Here is a 17,720-nt window from a genome sequence, read left to right as displayed (position 1 = left end):
CCTGGGATCCCGTAGTGTTCTGAGAAGCAGAGAAATAAATGTAAAGGGCTTGAGACATATTGGGACCTTAGTAAATAACCATTGTTATCAGTAATAATTCGTTTCCAATAGTGTAGATAAAGTTAGCTATTCTGTCAAAAAAACCTCACTCAAAAATGTCTTAATTGACTGAGGATTAAATAATCAAAGCTGGCTTTGTTTTTAATATTCTTTCTTAGCCAGGTAGGGTTCAAGGGAAGCAAGCAAAGGAATTGTGTGACACTTAGGAGAGTCACAAACCCTGAACTCAGAGTAATGTTTGCTTTAGCCCCTGAAAATTCAGGAGCCTCTAGATCCAAATGCCAACACATTCAAGTTGTTGGTGAATCTTGATTACGATTTTGATACTTTTGGCTGTCTGCTCAAGCAAAGCATCCTTTGAAACCTAGGGTTTCTAAGCCGGTGGTTCTCAATGTGTGGCTGGTCAGCAGCATCACCTGGGAAACGGTCAGAGACGTAAATTCTCATGTCACTCCATCCTGCTGGATCACAAACTCTGGGATGGGCTCAGCACTCTGTGTTGTAGGGGACCTCCACACGGTTCTAATGCACACTGGAGTTCAGGAACCACTGTCTTAAGAGAAGCCAGTCCTAGGTACAACATAGGGTTAGCAAAGATTCCTCTCTCACGAGGGCTTCTCCTGAGGCCACATGGCCAAAATAAGGATTCCCCTTTATGGCCATAGGAAGAACTCCTATGGCTCAACTCCAGGCAGCCGTCTTCAGGAATTTTTCCAATATGACCAGGAGCTCTGAAATTTGGATTCAGAAAAGAAAAAAAAATAAACAATTGATTTAACTTTCAAGAAATTTTCCTGCTTCAGATTGAGTGTGAAGTAGCTGAAATAGAGAAAATTTTCCCAGAACACTGATCTGTCATTTCTTGATGGAAAATACTGAGATCTTTCAGTGGAACTAAACAATGACCAGGAAGGTTATGGTTAGTCTGATGTGTAAGAGGAGAAAGAAAACACAAAGATAAAGAGTAAAACAAACAAACAAACAGGAGAGAGGGAGAGTAAGGAAGGGAGATAGAAACAGGGACCATCAGTCAGAGGTAGTGAGAGGAGGGGGAAAGGAATAGAAGATGCAGAGGGAGAGAAGCAGGTGCCTCTCAGTAGGAAACATACCTGTGGACACTGTGCACGTGTGGCTTTCATAGAAAGGTGTAAGATTTCTAAAAAGCAAAGAAAATAAAAACAAATCCATCCGATTTAGTAATTTGTCCTAAATTTATTTGATCAGCTCTGATCACTCTGATGTCTTCCTTCTCATTTATTTCATCCATGTCTCAAATTCTATGTCCTGCCCTTGTCTAAGGCTTCAGAAACACACCACAATTCAAACCTTCACAAGGTGAAATTTTTAAATCATTTCAACTTCTTCTTTGTCCTTCTGCACAAAATAGATGCCCTACAGTGTTAGCTTACCTTTCGGTGCCTTTCAATAAAACTTTAAAAAACTTTATTCTTAAGAGTACAGTTTTAGATTTACAGATAATTGAACAGATAGTACATAGAGCTCCATACACACACCACACTGCCTCTCTCCTCTCTCCCAAGCCCCGTTTCCCCTATTATTAACACCTTGCATTAGTGTGATACGTTTGTTATAATGAATGAACAATCTTGAAACGTTGTTATAAACTACAGTCTCTAGTTTAAGGGTCACACTTTGTGTTGTACAGTTCCATGGGTTTTGACACACATATAGTGACATGTAACCACCATTATGCACAGAACAGTCTCAGTAACCTAAAAATCCTCTGAGGATCAGATTAGTTCTCAGTGGCTTTTTAATATATTAACAATTGTCAGAATAACGTAAATTTTTATGATGAAAAATGTTCCCCAAGTGCTAAGTTTTGTTAGTCTCACTATTATGATCACTATTAGAAATAATGAAAAAAATGAACCCCTATATAAATAGAAAAATCGTAGAATTTTAAAGATAAAAAATATCTGGAAGATTAGGAAATCCCACATTCTTCAAGACTCTGCCCTCCAGTCTCTCAACATTCTGTGTCATCTATCTGCCGACTCTGCTGAGGAGAAAGAAAGAAATCGATAAAGAAAAACAGAGCAAAAAACAAATTTGGGCTCTAAGTAGTCCTCTTGAGCCAAATTTAATCACGCATGGATTCTTATTTATTGCATATTTGCATCAGGAACATAGTTACTAACTAGAGCCTAATTTGAGAATATCCGTTACGAATGAAAGATGTCATATCTAAGAACAGAATGGAATTCACTGAGGTTTTACTCTTGGGACATTTGTAGGATTAAGTCAGGACATGCTGTGAGAGTGATAAATAAGTTCTATATATTTTTATTCTCCAAGACCATGAATTTCAGCCACACTTTATACCCATGTACTTTGCAACAATGAAAAACAATTAAACACTGACCTTGAATATTTTGCCCTCAGATTCATTAGTCTTTAAAATATAAATTGAGCAATTTTAATCTAGATGAGTGAAAGACTATGGAGACTTCTAGAATGTCACGTTAGGTCCTTTGGAAGTGAAGAATTGACTTTATAAAGCATTTCTATTCCTTCTCATACCTTGACAATACTGCTACTGTGACTCTGATTTAAAGAGGATAATGGCAGGCTATCCTTTGATTTGCACCTTTTTGTTTTTAGTACATTTTCTTAATATTTCTCAGTCTCTTGAAAAATTTTATCATTAAGCTCAACCTTCATTTAAATCACCAGACCTATTTGATGAAGGCGACATGAACATTTACTGGCAAACTCCTCAGAAAATTACTAATTTAACCTTCAGATCATCCATTGTAGAACTCAAACTGGATTTTGCAGGCTCCTCAAAATGGCTCATAACTATGTGTTTGTACATTTATCTGGGAAGATATTATCTAAGGGTAATTGTTCTTCCCAAATGCTTTCTTTACCTCAAACAGCAATATTCCCAAAGTTTTAAGGAAAATGTAGCCAATTTGGTGAAAACCAAGTGAGTTGTTTGTTTTAGCATGCCAATGAGATTAATAAAATAAGTATTTTAATTATTGTTATTGATTATAAAAACCAGAAATTAAGCAAACAAACCTCTTTATCCAAAGACATTTCTGTGAGTGAAATCGTCGGGAAAACTGACAGCTAGCCTCCCATTTTAACCACTAAATCATCAGAAATGTAATACCATGGGCAAACACTTGAGCGTTGTCACCTGCACGAGTCCCCAACGTTATAGCCCGACCAGGGCCACAAATCAGGGGAAGGAGCCGGCAGAGGGGAGACAGGTGTGCCCTCAGCAGCCTTCCTTCCTGGGTCAGAACACGGTCCCAGTTGCTTGCTGTCTAGTTTTCTGGGGAAGCAGAGAATTCTTCTGGGGACACGACACATCAGGTGTTAAGGATGTCATCGTTCTTTTTGAAACAAATGTTAATTCATGTGATGCACTTCTCAGGACAGGAGGAGCCACCTCAAGGGAAGGCAGATCTTCTCCAGGAGCTGACGGTCATCCAGGGAGAGCAGAGTCAAGAGCTGCAGAGGGACAGCCCGCTCCCGCTCTCCCTCTCAAGGACATCTCAGTCGCCAACCGCTCCTGGCGCCCACCCCAGCGGTTCCCATTGTATCCTCGGAGATGCCCGAGCATGCGCAGGACTGGCGCTCAGAGCAGCAGAGGGGCTGGCGAGCTGGAGAGCCCCAGAGCGTGTGCACTGGAGGGGGGGGTCCCTGGTGTGGACATGGCTGCCTCGGAGGTTTGTGTGGGAGGATTGGTGGTTTCTGGATCCTTCCACCAGGATTTTCAGCGCTGGGTAGCTTGCCTTTCTGTAGTGTGGAGGAACGCTGGGCAGGAGCGGCGCCGAGGTCGGCAGTGGGCAGCGGGCTCGGTGTGGAGATGTCCGCTGCAGATGGCGGGAGCACAGTGTCGGGGGCGGGGGCCGGGGCTGCTGGCGGGCTGCTCTAAGCAGAGGAGCCCAACTTAGTCCCTTGGAGGAGCAGCCTGGCAGGCCGGTCCCTCTGCCTTGACGGGGCCCCACCACAGCGGGGCCTCCTGCCCACCCAGCAGAGGTGCAGGGAGCGGCAGGGAGTCGCCTGCCCTCTGTACGAGCCCTTGAAGTCCTGCCACCCGGGACCCTGTCTAGGCCAGGTTGGGATATCTCCAGGTGAACACGGCCCTTCATAAGATGGCCTGTGGTCAACGCTCCTCTGTCTGACTCTGCTCAGGCTATTGGGCTCCTCATTGCGTTCTTTAAACAAATAAATATTCCTACTTCCTTGGGAACACTTTTATAGAAAAGCCTAATCGCACTAATAGTTTCTGATAATTGACTGTATATTTGCAAGGTACACTTTGAAGCTTGTGAATTATTGTAAACTGTATTTAATGAAAGGAGCTTTAAACAATCCTTGGTGCAAATTATGTAGCTTTCTAATAATAACTCACATTCTGTTAACATAGACTGATGACTGATCAATTGATGATTGACATAATGTGTAAGAAATTTTGGTATCAGTGGAAAGATTTTTCTTGGTAGTTGGTGATAGAATTAAAATCGGATAAGGAGGAGGTTTTTAGAAGTAGTATGTAGTGTGTGTTTTGTCTCCATATTCATTTACAATTGTAAGAATTTAGATTTGGAAAGCTCATAGAACAGGAATTTTCAAATTTTGATTAGACTGATAGGGTGAAAAGTCAAAAGGCCAAATACGGTAGGATTTCATTTATATGATATTCTAGAAAAGATAAACCATAGGGAAAGAAAACAAGTCGTTAGTTGCCATTGATTTTAATATTTAGTTAATCATTTAGTTTAATCATTAGTTTTAATATTTCTGATTTAAAAATTCATTTTAATGATAGCATCCTAATTATGCTTTCGGATGATACCAGAATTTAACCTATTAAATTCTCCAGTAGGAACAAATGATATGTTGGTTATTAGTGTCTTTGAAGTGTAAGTATTGTTGGTAATGAATATAAATGAGCTTTTTCGGATTGTGAACTACTGATTTTTTTACTAGATCCTGTTGGACGTGGCATATTACAAGCTTCAAAAGGCTCTTTAAATTATTGTAGCAGGCTGAAGCTATTAAATTGTAATGTAAGATCTTTATAGATGAAACAGGCAAAAATACAAAAAGCCATTCATCATTTTATCTTTGTTAAAAAAATGAAGTAAATCTTACCATATACATGAATGACTTTTGGCTAGATAGACCTGAACTTGACAAGATGGACTCATTAGTATGGTGAATTTGTTTTGGAATGTTAAAATGGGAGAGGACATATGTGTTACCTGAGGGTGACCCAAGTCAATATGGTAGGTTTCACTGTTTATATGCTCTTTCTGAGTTACGATCTTGATTAAACAGCTAGTCATAGATGTACCAATAAATTTGGGCCATTTTAAGTATCAATATTTTAAGATGTCCTATTTCCCTGATAGTTTCTGATTTCAGGGTGTCTGGGAAAAACAGTTTCTCAACATAGGTAAATTGGAATATAATTTTTGATTGTTGACTTATTGAATCATAGAATTGTGGAGTTGGAAATAATTTTAGTGGTTGTAGAGCCTAACCTCTTCATTTTCCAGAAAATGGAAAGTGAGGTTTCTCAAGTTAAGTCATCCATAGTCTGACTGCTACTTAGTGGCAGAGTTGGAACTAAATTCTTAGATACTTGTCTGCAGATTCCTAGTACAGTGCTCTCTGTGCTACGTACTATTAAGTAGACAAACAAATGAGTTACCTTCCCAGATCATATATGTAGCCAGCAGGGTTGATTCTTTCCCATATGCATTTTTTTCCTTTCTTTTTTAAATAACGACTAACCACAATTAATTCATTCCCCTACCATGTTTAATGACTATACTTTGTGTGTGTGTGTGTCTCCTCGAGCACACGTGGACTCCTTAGAAGTGACACCTGACTGTGATTGGATTGCTAGGCCAGAGGCTGATGTGTATCTGCAACTTGACCAGCTGCAGCCAAATTACCCTCTGAAGTTTTAACAATTTCCGTTCCTGCCAACAGTGTCTGAGTCATCCTTGCCATGGGAATTGTCAGATCAGCATTGTCAGATTTTTAAATTTTTGCGAATCTGATGAGTGAGAAATGATGTATTTGTTTTCCTCTTTGTACGTTAGTTTTGACAAAAGCATAGAGCTGTGCAACTACCAAAATCAAGATACAGAACAGTTCCAGCACCCAGAACTGCCTTTAGCTGCTATTTTGTAGTCAACTCTTCCCCCACCCTTAACCCCTGATGGCTAATGATTTGTTGTCTTCCGCTATGGTTTGTCTTTTCTAGAATATCATATAAATGGAATCCTACAGTATTCAGCGTTTTGAGTCTTGTTTCTTTCATTTAGCGCAATACGTACATTCGAGTGTTCATCCATGTTGTTGACTGTATCAGCAGTTCCTTCCGTTTTATTGCTGAATGTAGTATCTATTGTATGAATGTACCACAGTTTATCCACCCACCAGTTGAAGGACATTTGAGTTATTTTCGGTTTTGCCTTTTTTTGACTATGAATAAAACTACTATAAATCTTTGCAAACAAGTTTTTGTGTGAACATTCGTCTTCTTCTCTTGGGTAAGCACCTAGAAGTGAAATTGCTGGGTCATATGGTATGTGTATGTTTAACTTTATTTTAAAAACTGTTTGTGGTAGTAAAGTCATGTCCCACAAAGATGTCCTAATCCCTAAACCTGGGAATACGTTAGTTTACTTGGCAAAGGTGAATTAAATTTGCAGATGGAATTAAGGTTGCTGATCAACTGCCTTTAAAATAGGGAGATTACCATGGATTATCCAGGTGGGCCCAGTGCATCACAAAGGCCCTTAAAAGGGAAAGAGAAGCAGTAGAGTAGAAAAAATTGCAACAAGGGAAGCAGGGCCAGAGAGATGCCGAGTTCTTGGTTTTGAGGGTGGCGGAGGGTCGCCATAGGCTAAGGAATGTGGTGTTCTCTAGAAGCTTGAAAGGGCTAGGAAATGGATTAAACTTTATAGTCCCCCCAAAAGAACCTAGTTCTGCCGATACCTTGATTTTAGCCCAAGGAGACCCATGTCAGACTGCTAACCTACAGAACTGTAAAACTATAAATCTGTGTTGTATTAAGCCATGAAATTTGTGCTAATTTGTTACAGCAGCATAACAAACTCCACTTTAAAACTGTTTTTCCAGGGGCTGGCCCCGTGGCTTAGTGGTTAAGTGCGTCTGCTCCGCTATTGGTGACCCGGGTTTGGATTGTGGGTGCACACCGATGCACCGCTTCTCCAGCCATGCTGGGGCCACGTCCCACATACAGCAACTAGAAGAATGTGCAACTATGTCATACAACTATGTACTGGGGCTTTGGAGAGAAAAAAAAAAGGAGGAGGATTGGCAATAGATGTTAGCTCAGAGCTGGTCTTCCTCAACAAAAAGAGGAGGATTAGCATGGATGTTATCTCAGGGCTGATCTTCCTCACAAAAAAGTAAATAAACAAATAAAACTGTTTTCCAAAGAGGCTGAACCACTTTGTGTTCCCACCAGCAATGTAAGAGTGTTCCAGTTACTTTCCATCCTCATTAACACTTGGTATGCTCAACCTCTTTAATTCTAGTCATTCTAATAGGTACAGAGCAGGATCTCAATGTGGTTTTTATGTGCATCTTTCTCACGATTAATGACGTTGAGCATCTTTTTCTGTGCTTATTTGTCATCTGTGCATCTTCTTTGGTGAAGTGTCCAAACCTGTGCCCATTTTAAACTAGGATTTTCTTATTGCCGAGTTTTGAGCGTTCCTTATAGTCCTGTCAGATATGTGATTTGCAAAGGTCTTCTCCCAGTCTGTGGCTTGCCTTCTCCATCCTCTCACCAGTGTCTTTGGAAGGTCTGTGTAACATAACTCAAGAGGTTCCACATGACTTTATTTTCCTTCATTGAGAAACAGAGTGAGGTTGGAGCACCTGAGTCCAATCAGACCTTGATCAGAGTTGGGGCTGGGTCTCACTTTTAGTAAACCCAGCCCTTCCACTTTCCCGTTCCTGTTTGCTGTGCTCCCCTCCCCCGCACAGGCGTCTGGTTCTAAGTCTGGTAGATTTCTGTCTCCTCAAGTTTGGGAGCCCATAGACTATTCAGCTACACCCTTCAGACATCTCAGCACAGCTCTCCAGCCTCCACCTGATATCTCTTCACAATATGGGAAATTCCCTGCAGATCAGACTAGCGGTATGTTGGACTTAGGCCACTTTCACCACTTCTGGAGGTTTCATTTTGTTTTGTGGAAGCTTTTGGCCTACTTCCCCAGATTCCTGTGTGGCACCAAAACTTAGCACAAGTGCTGCGAGAAAGAGCAGTAGTGTGTCTGAAAGCCCTCAGGTTTCATCTGCCACACCAGTCCTGCAGAATCACTATAAGTTTGGCTAGTTTCTCTTTTTCCTAGCCGAGGATCTGGCTGAGCAGGCCAGATCCTCGGCAACCACCCAGAATCAGAAAACGCCTGCAGGGCTCACATAAAAAACTTTTTTGTCTTTCTGGAATTTTAGTTGGTTGATTCTGAAGTTCTCTGATGCTCTAAAAATATATTTATAATTTATCTGGCTTTGTCCAGTTTTGCAGCGAGTGCTTTCCTGTCCTGGTCTACTCTAAAACAGAAGTTCCCTTGTCATTAGTTTTTAACTCCATCAGTTATATATTGTCAATATTATAATTGTTTGGAAAAATCATGCTTTCAATGATTTATTCCGATGTTTACCCTTTTTTATCTTCACAATCCATTTTTACCTCTTACCATTTCTTCTTCTATCAGTTTGTTTCTTCTTCCTTTTTTCTTTTGTGAGGAAGATCAGCCCTGAGCTAACATCCATGATAATCCTCCTCTTTTTGTTGAGGAAGACCAGCTCTGAGCTAACATCTATTGCCAATCCTCCTCCCTTTTTTTTACCCCCAAAGCCCCAGTAGATAGTTGTATGTCTTAGTTGCACAGCCTTCTAGTTGTTGTATGTGGGACACGGCCTCAGCATGGCCAGAGAAGGGGTGCATCGGTGCGCACCCAGGATCTCAACCCAGGCCACCAGTAGCGGAGCGCACACACTTAGCTTCTTACCCACGAGGCTGTCCCAGTTTCTTTCTTCTTAAAGTATATTCTTTTTTACTTTTTAAGTCTTTTCCTTGAGGAAGATTAGCCCTGGGCTAACACCTATGCCAATCTTCCTCTATTTTCTACGTGGATCATCACCATAGCATGGTTGATGAGTGGTGTAGATCCACGCCTGGGATCCAAACTCATGAACCCAGGCCTTGGAAGCAGAGTGTGCTGAACTTAAACCACTACGTCAGGTGGCTGACCCCCTTAAAGTACATTCTTTAGAAATTCCTTAATGAGCATTTGTTCGTGGTAATACCCTTAGTAAATGTTTGCATAAAAACATCTTTAAGTCACCCTAGTTATTGAGATATAGTTTGATTGGGTATACACTGAAAGTTATTTTCTCTCTGTACCTTGAAGATTTAATCCAACTCTCTCTTGCCTTCCATTGTTAAGTAATGTATCATAGGTCTAAATGTAAGTCTCTGTAAGTATTCTGTTCCTCTGAGGGGCTTTGAATATCTTCTTTTGTATTTAGTGTGCTTTGGTTTCCCTGAATGGATCTGGCTCTAGAATTTGTTTTTTTTTTAATTTTGCTTGAGATGTATTCAGCTGCCTGAATCTAGAGTAGAAGTCTTTTATCAATTCTGGAAATTTCTGTTACTATATCTGAATTTTCCTTTAAATCATATATATATATTTATATTATTTAATTCAAATATATATACATATACACATTCAATATATAGTCATTAAATATATATTTATATTATTTAATTCAATATATGATATTATTCAATATAGTGATTTTTATTATTGAAAAAATATACGAGTATTATTTATATATATAGTTTCCTGTACTTGGCCAAACTCAAGCCACTCTCCTTTGAGCCTATAATAACTTGGCCTATAATAACTACAGCCTCTCAGCACAAATGGTTTCACATTCCCACACATATTATAAGACTTAAACACTTACACAGTTTCTAATAGCTCAAATCAACATCCTTAGGATGACCCCTGCCCCCTTAAAGTGCCTGCTTGAGAAAGCTCAAGGCAGCCAACAGAATTGACTATTTGTTCTGGCCAACACTCGATCATTGGCCCCTGACATCCCTTTCTTAGAGCATTTACCCAAAAGTGCTTACAACTGTGAATCTTTCCTCTGTCCTTTAGAGTTGTAGGTGTGTCTGCTATAACTCAGGAGTGCATTTCTCAAGGTCCTGAGAGCCATTCCTTGAGATGAGGACAGGGTGTCTGTCTCCCAGATGCTGTGAGAAGAGAGAAGTGAAACTTTGATTATTTCCAACTAGCAGACACAACTGGTCAGATCACACTGCACTGACCAACATTCTGTAACTTTTCCCTCCCTGACTCTACTGAGCCCCTGCTCACCCCTCTGCCTGCTCCCTCATTCTCCCTTTCAAATGCCCAGTCACATCTGTACAAATCAAATTGAGTTCAGTTCATCCTGTTCCTTCTTCCCTATTGCAGTGGTATATGCCTGAATAAAATCTGTCCTGACCACTTTATCTAGAGTCTGGCTTTCTGTATATTCCACATTTAACACACATACAGATAATCTCATGCATATGCATAGATGCACATATACAAATGTAACCATGGGCCCTCCAGGACCAGTTCAACTGACCCCATCTTATAAACAGAGTAGTTAGTTTTCTTTCAGGAACTGAGACACCTCTTCCAGTTCAGACAAGTTGGGACCACCAACTCATCAACTGGGAGTTCACAAATGCTTTATATGTGAACTTTATGATATCAAGGAGCTAAAATCTCCATTCTCTGATAATGGTAACACTGCCAATTTGTGAACACACATCTGATGAAGAGCTGCAAAGCTTGATTTTGCTTGCGCATGTCATCAATTACCTCACTTCTCCTTACTTCCAATCATCTACCTCCACATGTCAGAACACCCTGCCCTTCATCGCATAAATTGTGCCCCAAGACCTGGATCAGGGAGACAGATCTGAGACAGACACATGCCCCCGGTCTCCTTGCAGCTCAATCTCACAAAATAAAGTTACATTTCATTTCCCAAAAGCTGATGCCAGAATAATTGGCTTTTTTAATGTGCATTGGGCAAGAGAACCCCAATATTGTGCAGTAACATCAATACATGCATATACACTTACTGGTTGTTTTATTTTTTTATTCTCTTTGCTTAGAGGAGTCACCCTGAGCTAACATCTGTTGCCAATCTTCTTTTTGCTGAGGAAGATTCTCCCTGAGCCAACACCTGTGTCAACCTTCCTAAATTTTGTATGTGGGTTGCCACCACAGCATGGCCACTTGTGAGTGGTGTAGGTCCATGCCGAGGAACTGCACCTGGATCACTGAAGTGGAGTTTTCTTAACTTAACCAATAGGCCATGGGACCAACCCATGTCTAATTGCTTTGAAGATGTTATTAGATATGCAATTGAAGTTTCACTATGATCTCTGGATTTCCTTGCTCTTCCTTTAGTCCCTCACTTCAGTGTATGTGTTTCTGGCTACATCTTTCATGTTAGAGGAATTCCTCAAATATCAAGTGGTCCTTGGCTACCTGTTCATATTTCTGTGATGGGAAGGAAACAGCTGAGTAAGATCTCTGTGGGCCTGATGGGGTCTGTGAATGTCTGGACTCAATGTTTCTTGAGGGGTGTTGAGAGTTGAACTAGTAACAGGCAAACAATGTTGGTGCCCACACTGATCTCTAACAACATACTTATTCTACTCATTCCCACAATGACAGACATCCTCTGAACACGTGGAAATGCTGACAACACACACCCACACACACACACACACTATTTGCAAATGACCAGCAGCATTCAGACCGTAAACTACACATGATAATGCACACTGATACTCAGAACATACACGCAAACACGCACACATACAGACCACTCACTGTCTCAGAGCCCACAGTGACTTGAACTCTCTAAACACACACACGTCAACAAAACACACCTTCACATAGAAGCCATAATAGCCATGCACCATGTGACCATACAGAATTGTTGAACACATAGACATCCACACAACAAGGCACGTGGCCGTGCACATCGGGGCTTGATCAGGAGTTTTTTCACACATCTGCATCAACATGGACACCCCGGGGCGAGAGGGAGAGGCAGAAGGCACAGGGAGAACATGTGGGCAGCAGTCAGGTGACACTTGCATAAAGCAAATATGGTACCCGAAAAGCTGGTTGCTAAAAGACATATGACTCAAGGGTATGAGGAGCCAAGAGGATCTGAAATGGTACAAAGGAGGTGACTGATACAAACCCATCACAAGATATTTAAAAGTAAGGAACAGTGATATTTTAAAAAGCACTGAAGAGAGTGCATCAAAGCTTAGACATAATTCCAAACAATGAATGACATGGAATTCTGGCCAAAGAACAGCCATTATTGCTGTTAAAATTCCTATTTAAATGTTTCTTATAAAATTATAGAAATACTCCTTGATGAATGACAAATAGCCATTGGTTTAAAATGTTTAAAACATTTCAGGATAAAGTTACTTCAGGTTCCACTTTTATTGAGTAGCTTTTCTTGGCCAGCTAGAATAGCTGGACAAAACACACAGAACAGCTGTTTGAAGGGTTGTAGAACATCCTGTGGAAACAAGACTTGAGGGTCTACAATCTCTGAGACTAGGGAAGCACAAGATTGTGAGCACCATCTCCACGTGGCTTCTCCCCTAAGGCATTTGCTATTTCAACAGTGAGAGAAGAGAGTCTGAGCAGAATGAGGAGGAAAAATGAACTGAAATTTGGTTCCAGCCAAGTCCAGTAACTTATGCTTTTAGTCATGTGTGGTAAAGGCAGAGTAACAAATAACATTGATTTAATAAATCCTGTCTGTTTGAAAACACCAAAGGGATGTGGAAGCAAACAGGACTTGATGAAAGAAAATTTCAAAAGGGAAAGAGCCTTTTTAGGTGAGATTGCCGCACATGCCCTCACCCGGGGGAATTTGCTTAATCTGGACTCTGATAATCAGACCTGTCTTACCAGAAGACAATTGTAAGTACAGTCTGTCATAATTGATCTATGTTAGCTTTTAAATATCACAAGTTTTGTTTGGCTGTTAACTTTTACTCCCTCCACTAGAAGACTCTATGGAGGGAAAGACATTGTATCATTTGCCACATGATCTCCAGAACATTCTTCAGTTGGGGCTGTATGACTTCTATAAATATTTGTTAATTGTTGGTTTCATGAATGCTATGGACTGAATGTCTATGTAATCCAATTTCATACGGTAAAATCCTAATCCTCGACCTGAGGGTATTTGGAATTGGGGCCTATGGGTGTTAATTAGCTTAGATGAGGCCATGAGTGTGAAGCCACCATGATGGAATTAGTGCCCTTACAAGGAGATGGAGTGCCAGAGCTCTCTCTGCCAGATGAGGGTAGAGCAAGAAGCTGTCCTTCTGCAAAACAGGAAGAGAGCTCTCACCAAAAGCAAATCAGCTTGAACCTAGATCTTGAACAAGCCAGTCTTCAGAACTGTGAGGAATGCACTTTTGTTGTTAAGAGTGCCCAGTCTAGGGATGGCCAGGTGGTGCAGTGGCTAAATGTGGGTGCTCCGTTTCAGTGGCCCCAGGGTTCACAGGTTCAGATCCCAGGCATGCATCAATGCACTGCTTCTCAAACCATGCTGTGGCAGCGTCCCATATAAAAAGTGGAGGAAAGTGGGCACAGATGTTAACCCAGGGCCAATCTTCCTCAGCAAAAAAGAGGAGGATTGTCATCTGATGTTAGCTCAGGGCTGATCTTCCTCTCTCTCACACACACACACACACACACACAACCCAGAAATGCCCAGTCTAGGGCTCTGCCCCTTGGCCTAGTTTTTAAGTTCAATGAGCTCCTCTTCGGTAACACGAGTTCAGTTCCTGGACAAAGACCTATACCACTCATCAGCAGCCATACTGTGGGGGTGACCCATATACAAAATAGAGGAAGACTGGCACAGATGTTAGCTCATGGTGAATCTTCCTCAACAAAAATATAAATAAATAAAGTACCCCGTCTATGATATTTTTGTTACAGCATCCCATACTGACTAGGACACTGAGTGTGTGAATAAGTTCATTTAGATTGACGATCCTTCTTCTACATGACACGTTACTGCCAATGATTCCTAAATTGGTGTGAGTCAAATTTCCCTTAAGGATCATAAAGATGTTAAGGCCCTTCTCCCTAGTTATGCACATATTGATACACATGATAACATGTTGCGTCAAGTGCTTTATTGACACCTTAGTCTCACACCTGATCCCACTGGCCTCCTGTGAACCTCAGTGTTGCAGTCAGTCTATTCCCCAAAGGGCAATAAAGGAAAGTCCCTAGACTGAAAAGGGTCGGTATTCATCGTGTTGCTCCTGTCCTTTGCCCAGCCAGCTCTAGAACACGGTCAATTTACAAGATAGGCTTTTCTCCTGGCAGCTCTGTCTTTCTCCCAACATGTTCTCATTTAGGATGATCTCACCAGGAGGAATGAGTGGAAATTTGGAGAGAAGAGCTACAGAAGGCATCTGCCAGGGGAAATTCTTTGTGGTTACATGACCTAGAATATGGACACCTGGCTGTTCTAAGTCGTCCAGAAAATGGAACCCTTCCCATGTCTGCAATATCCTTCCATGTCCTCTTTCCCCTCCATCTCTCTGTTCTTGGTGGCCAAATTGCCTTGGCAATGACAATAAAAGAATGAAAGTAGGGAATGGCCCATTTCTAGTCTCAAAATTCTGTGAAATTTTACTGCCTATCCCCAGTCTTCCAGGACTGACACTCTTTTTATTCTTTTAAGATTAGATTACATTTTAATCTCCTTTAATCAGAGTTTTCTCTCATCCTTGTTATGTATATACATGTTCTGATACATAATATTGAAAACATTATTTTTGGCCCTACAATCTCCAGATTCACTCATATTTATTTTCTGATGGATGCATGCCTTTGTAATTATGTTTATAACTCCAGTAACTATAGAAATTGACTAAATGCTGAGTAGTAATGTACGGATACAGGAAAATAGCCCATTTTTTAAACATAAAATTTTATGTTTTCATCAAAACAAATACATGAATACTTAATTGTTCAGCAAAAACTTTTACTATGTACATGTAAGCAATTATAAATCTATTGGAGTTGGTTTACCTTGTCGATTATTCCTTGTTTCTGAATTGTGCATTCAGCATTTCCATGAACACTTTAGATTTCTGCATCTTTATCCTACCATTTTATTTTTTTAAATAATTTTTATTAATTTATTTTTCCCCCAAAGCCCCAGTAGATCGTTGTATGTCATAGCTGCATATCCTTCTAGTTGCTGTATGTGGGAAGCTGCCTCAGCGTGGCCAGAGAAGTAGTGTGTCGGTGCAAGCCTGGGATCCAAACCCGGGCCACCAGCAATGGAGCGCACGCACTTAACCACTCAGCTACGAGGCTGGCCCTATCCTACCATTTTAAATACTAGGTCATCGACAAAAGTCCACATTACTCATTCAGTTGTGTGTTAGTGGATCCTTTGTAGGGTGTCTTCCTAGGTACGTTTTCACATGGTCATCGACAAAAGTCCACATTACTTGTTCAGTTGTGTGCTAATGGGTTCTCCGTAGGGTGTCTTCCCGAGTACATTTTCCAATGTGAACTCCAGCTGATGGCCTTGTGACACTGATATAAATACTGGTGTCTCCACAGATCATGGGGCCAAAGATGTGTGGTCTGTTATGAGAGGTTCAGGGATTCGATCGGAGATGTAAAAGACACTTTCCACTCCAAACAAATGGACTGAAGGTATATTTTATTATATAGAGGATAGTAAAGGCGAGAGTCTGCAAACAGACCCGAATAGGTCAAATATTAAGAGGGAAAAAACATCAGCCCGACTGGAAAAGGAAAACATCCACATCGGCTGAAGAGAAATGACACAAGTCAACCGGAAAGAGAAACACCAGGTTGACCGAAAAGAGAACACATCAAATCAATTACTTCATATCAAATCAATTACTTCACATCAAATCAATTACTCACAACATCCACGCCCCACTGCCGGGAAAGCCCTGTCAATCAACGCGGCTGGGCAAGGATCACACGTCCTGGACAAGGTGTCCCTTCCACAGGTGGAACTCTCACCAGGTCTCAATTTCCAGCAGTTTATATAAGCAGTTACAGAGTTTACAGAGCACACATCTAGTGTTCCCATGCACAAAATGGTTGTCTGTGGCGTACGTGCACTGAGCCCCTTAGCTAACGTCCCAGCTCAGTAGTTGTGTACGTGCATTGTTCTCTTTGGTTATCGTCTTAGCCCGGCACAGATAGCCAGTCCATCCCACGCTACGATGCTCCAAGAGCCTTGAAATGTTACAACTTTCAACTCTCTCCATGGGAGAAAGGCCAGTTCTCAGGAAAAGGCCAGTTCCCACCACACAGAAAGCAGCTTTGTATTTCTTTGTGTGCTGGTGGCTATATGTCGATGGAGCAGCCAAACATGGCTGTACTCACGTCAAGACAGGTCCTTTACAGAGTCATATATAACCTAATAATTTTCATTCAATTAGTGTAAGGAATGCTATGGAAAGTAGATTGATGACAATTAATAAAAGATGATTGATTATGAACCTGCTGTTAAGGGAGAAAAATTGAACCTCTGGGTATAATGGTTTACTTTTTATGCAATTAATCAGCCACCCTAACAAACCCCGTTTATAAGCAGGTCTATATAAATATATATATTTGATTAACATTATATCATCTATTAGTTTGAATGTGCTTTTGTAAAGTGTGTCTTGTTTCTCTTGCCCTTTTATACTGGGAGAAATATGGAATAGATAGAAACTGACTGGATTACTCTGGTCTGAACTCAGATCATGTAGGGCTTGAATCATTCAACAAATGAGCAATTAATGACAGCTACACCACTGGGATCTCCTGATCCAACATCACAGACATACACCCTATTGTGGATACAGAGTGTAGAATAGGATTGTGCTGTTATCCCGAGGGTAACGTGTTCTGTTGATCAATATTTTGGATCAATAAGTGATAAAATATTTTGACTAGCTGGTCTAGATTTTAATCACTCAGAGGTTATTTTCTTCTCTGAGGTCACCCCAAACAAAATTGTTAGTCCATTTAAGTTTTGTTATCCCTTGATTTGGCTTACCTTTGTGTTTTTTTAATTCATTGAAGCTCCATAGGGTTTTCTCGTCTTATTTTGTCATTCCCGCCTCTTGAGACAAAGGTCAATTTCACTGTTTAAACGTAAGAGAGAGTAAAACCCTCGAGTGGCCGTTCATACAAGTTCTCATTTAGACAACAAATGATGATGTTGCCTTTGCAAGGTCTGGTCACCACCGAGTGATTAAAATCTAGACCAGCTAGTCAAAATATTTTATCACTTATTGATCCAAAATATTGATCAACAGAACAAGTTACCGTGAGGATAACAGCACAATCTTATTCTAGAGTCCATATCCACAATAGGGTGTATAACCGATGTTGGATCAGGAAATTCCAGTGGTGTAGCCACCGGTAATGGCTCATTTGTTCAACGACTCAAGCCCTATGTGCTCTGAGTTAGGACCAGAGTGAGCCAGTCGTTTTCTATCT

General features: G+C 40.8%; 2 long non-coding RNA genes across 2 annotated transcripts in view; one reads left to right on the top strand and one right to left on the bottom strand.

Annotated features, from left to right (window-relative positions):
* Positions 1-698: 698 nt before the first annotated feature.
* LOC131401575 (uncharacterized) overlaps positions 699-17,720 on the bottom strand; it is a 28,513-nt gene continuing 11,491 nt past the window's right edge. The window contains exons 2-3 of the long non-coding RNA XR_009217763.1: positions 1,170-1,216; positions 699-791 (exon numbers count right to left, since the gene is read on the bottom strand). This is a non-coding gene — a long non-coding RNA (uncharacterized LOC131401575). The remainder of the gene's footprint in view (positions 792-1,169; positions 1,217-17,720) is intronic.
* Positions 3,818-17,720, top strand: part of LOC131401574 (uncharacterized) — a 28,297-nt gene continuing 14,394 nt past the window's right edge. The window contains exon 1 of the long non-coding RNA XR_009217762.1: positions 3,818-3,873. This is a non-coding gene — a long non-coding RNA (uncharacterized LOC131401574). The remainder of the gene's footprint in view (positions 3,874-17,720) is intronic.

The sequence above is a fragment of the Diceros bicornis genome (genome assembly GCF_020826845.1).
Source record: "Diceros bicornis minor isolate mBicDic1 chromosome 1 unlocalized genomic scaffold, mDicBic1.mat.cur SUPER_1_unloc_3, whole genome shotgun sequence".
NCBI lineage: Eukaryota > Metazoa > Chordata > Mammalia > Perissodactyla > Rhinocerotidae > Diceros > Diceros bicornis.
Note: the sequence above shows the minus strand (reverse complement) of the source record. Positions and strands in the feature narration are given on the sequence as shown.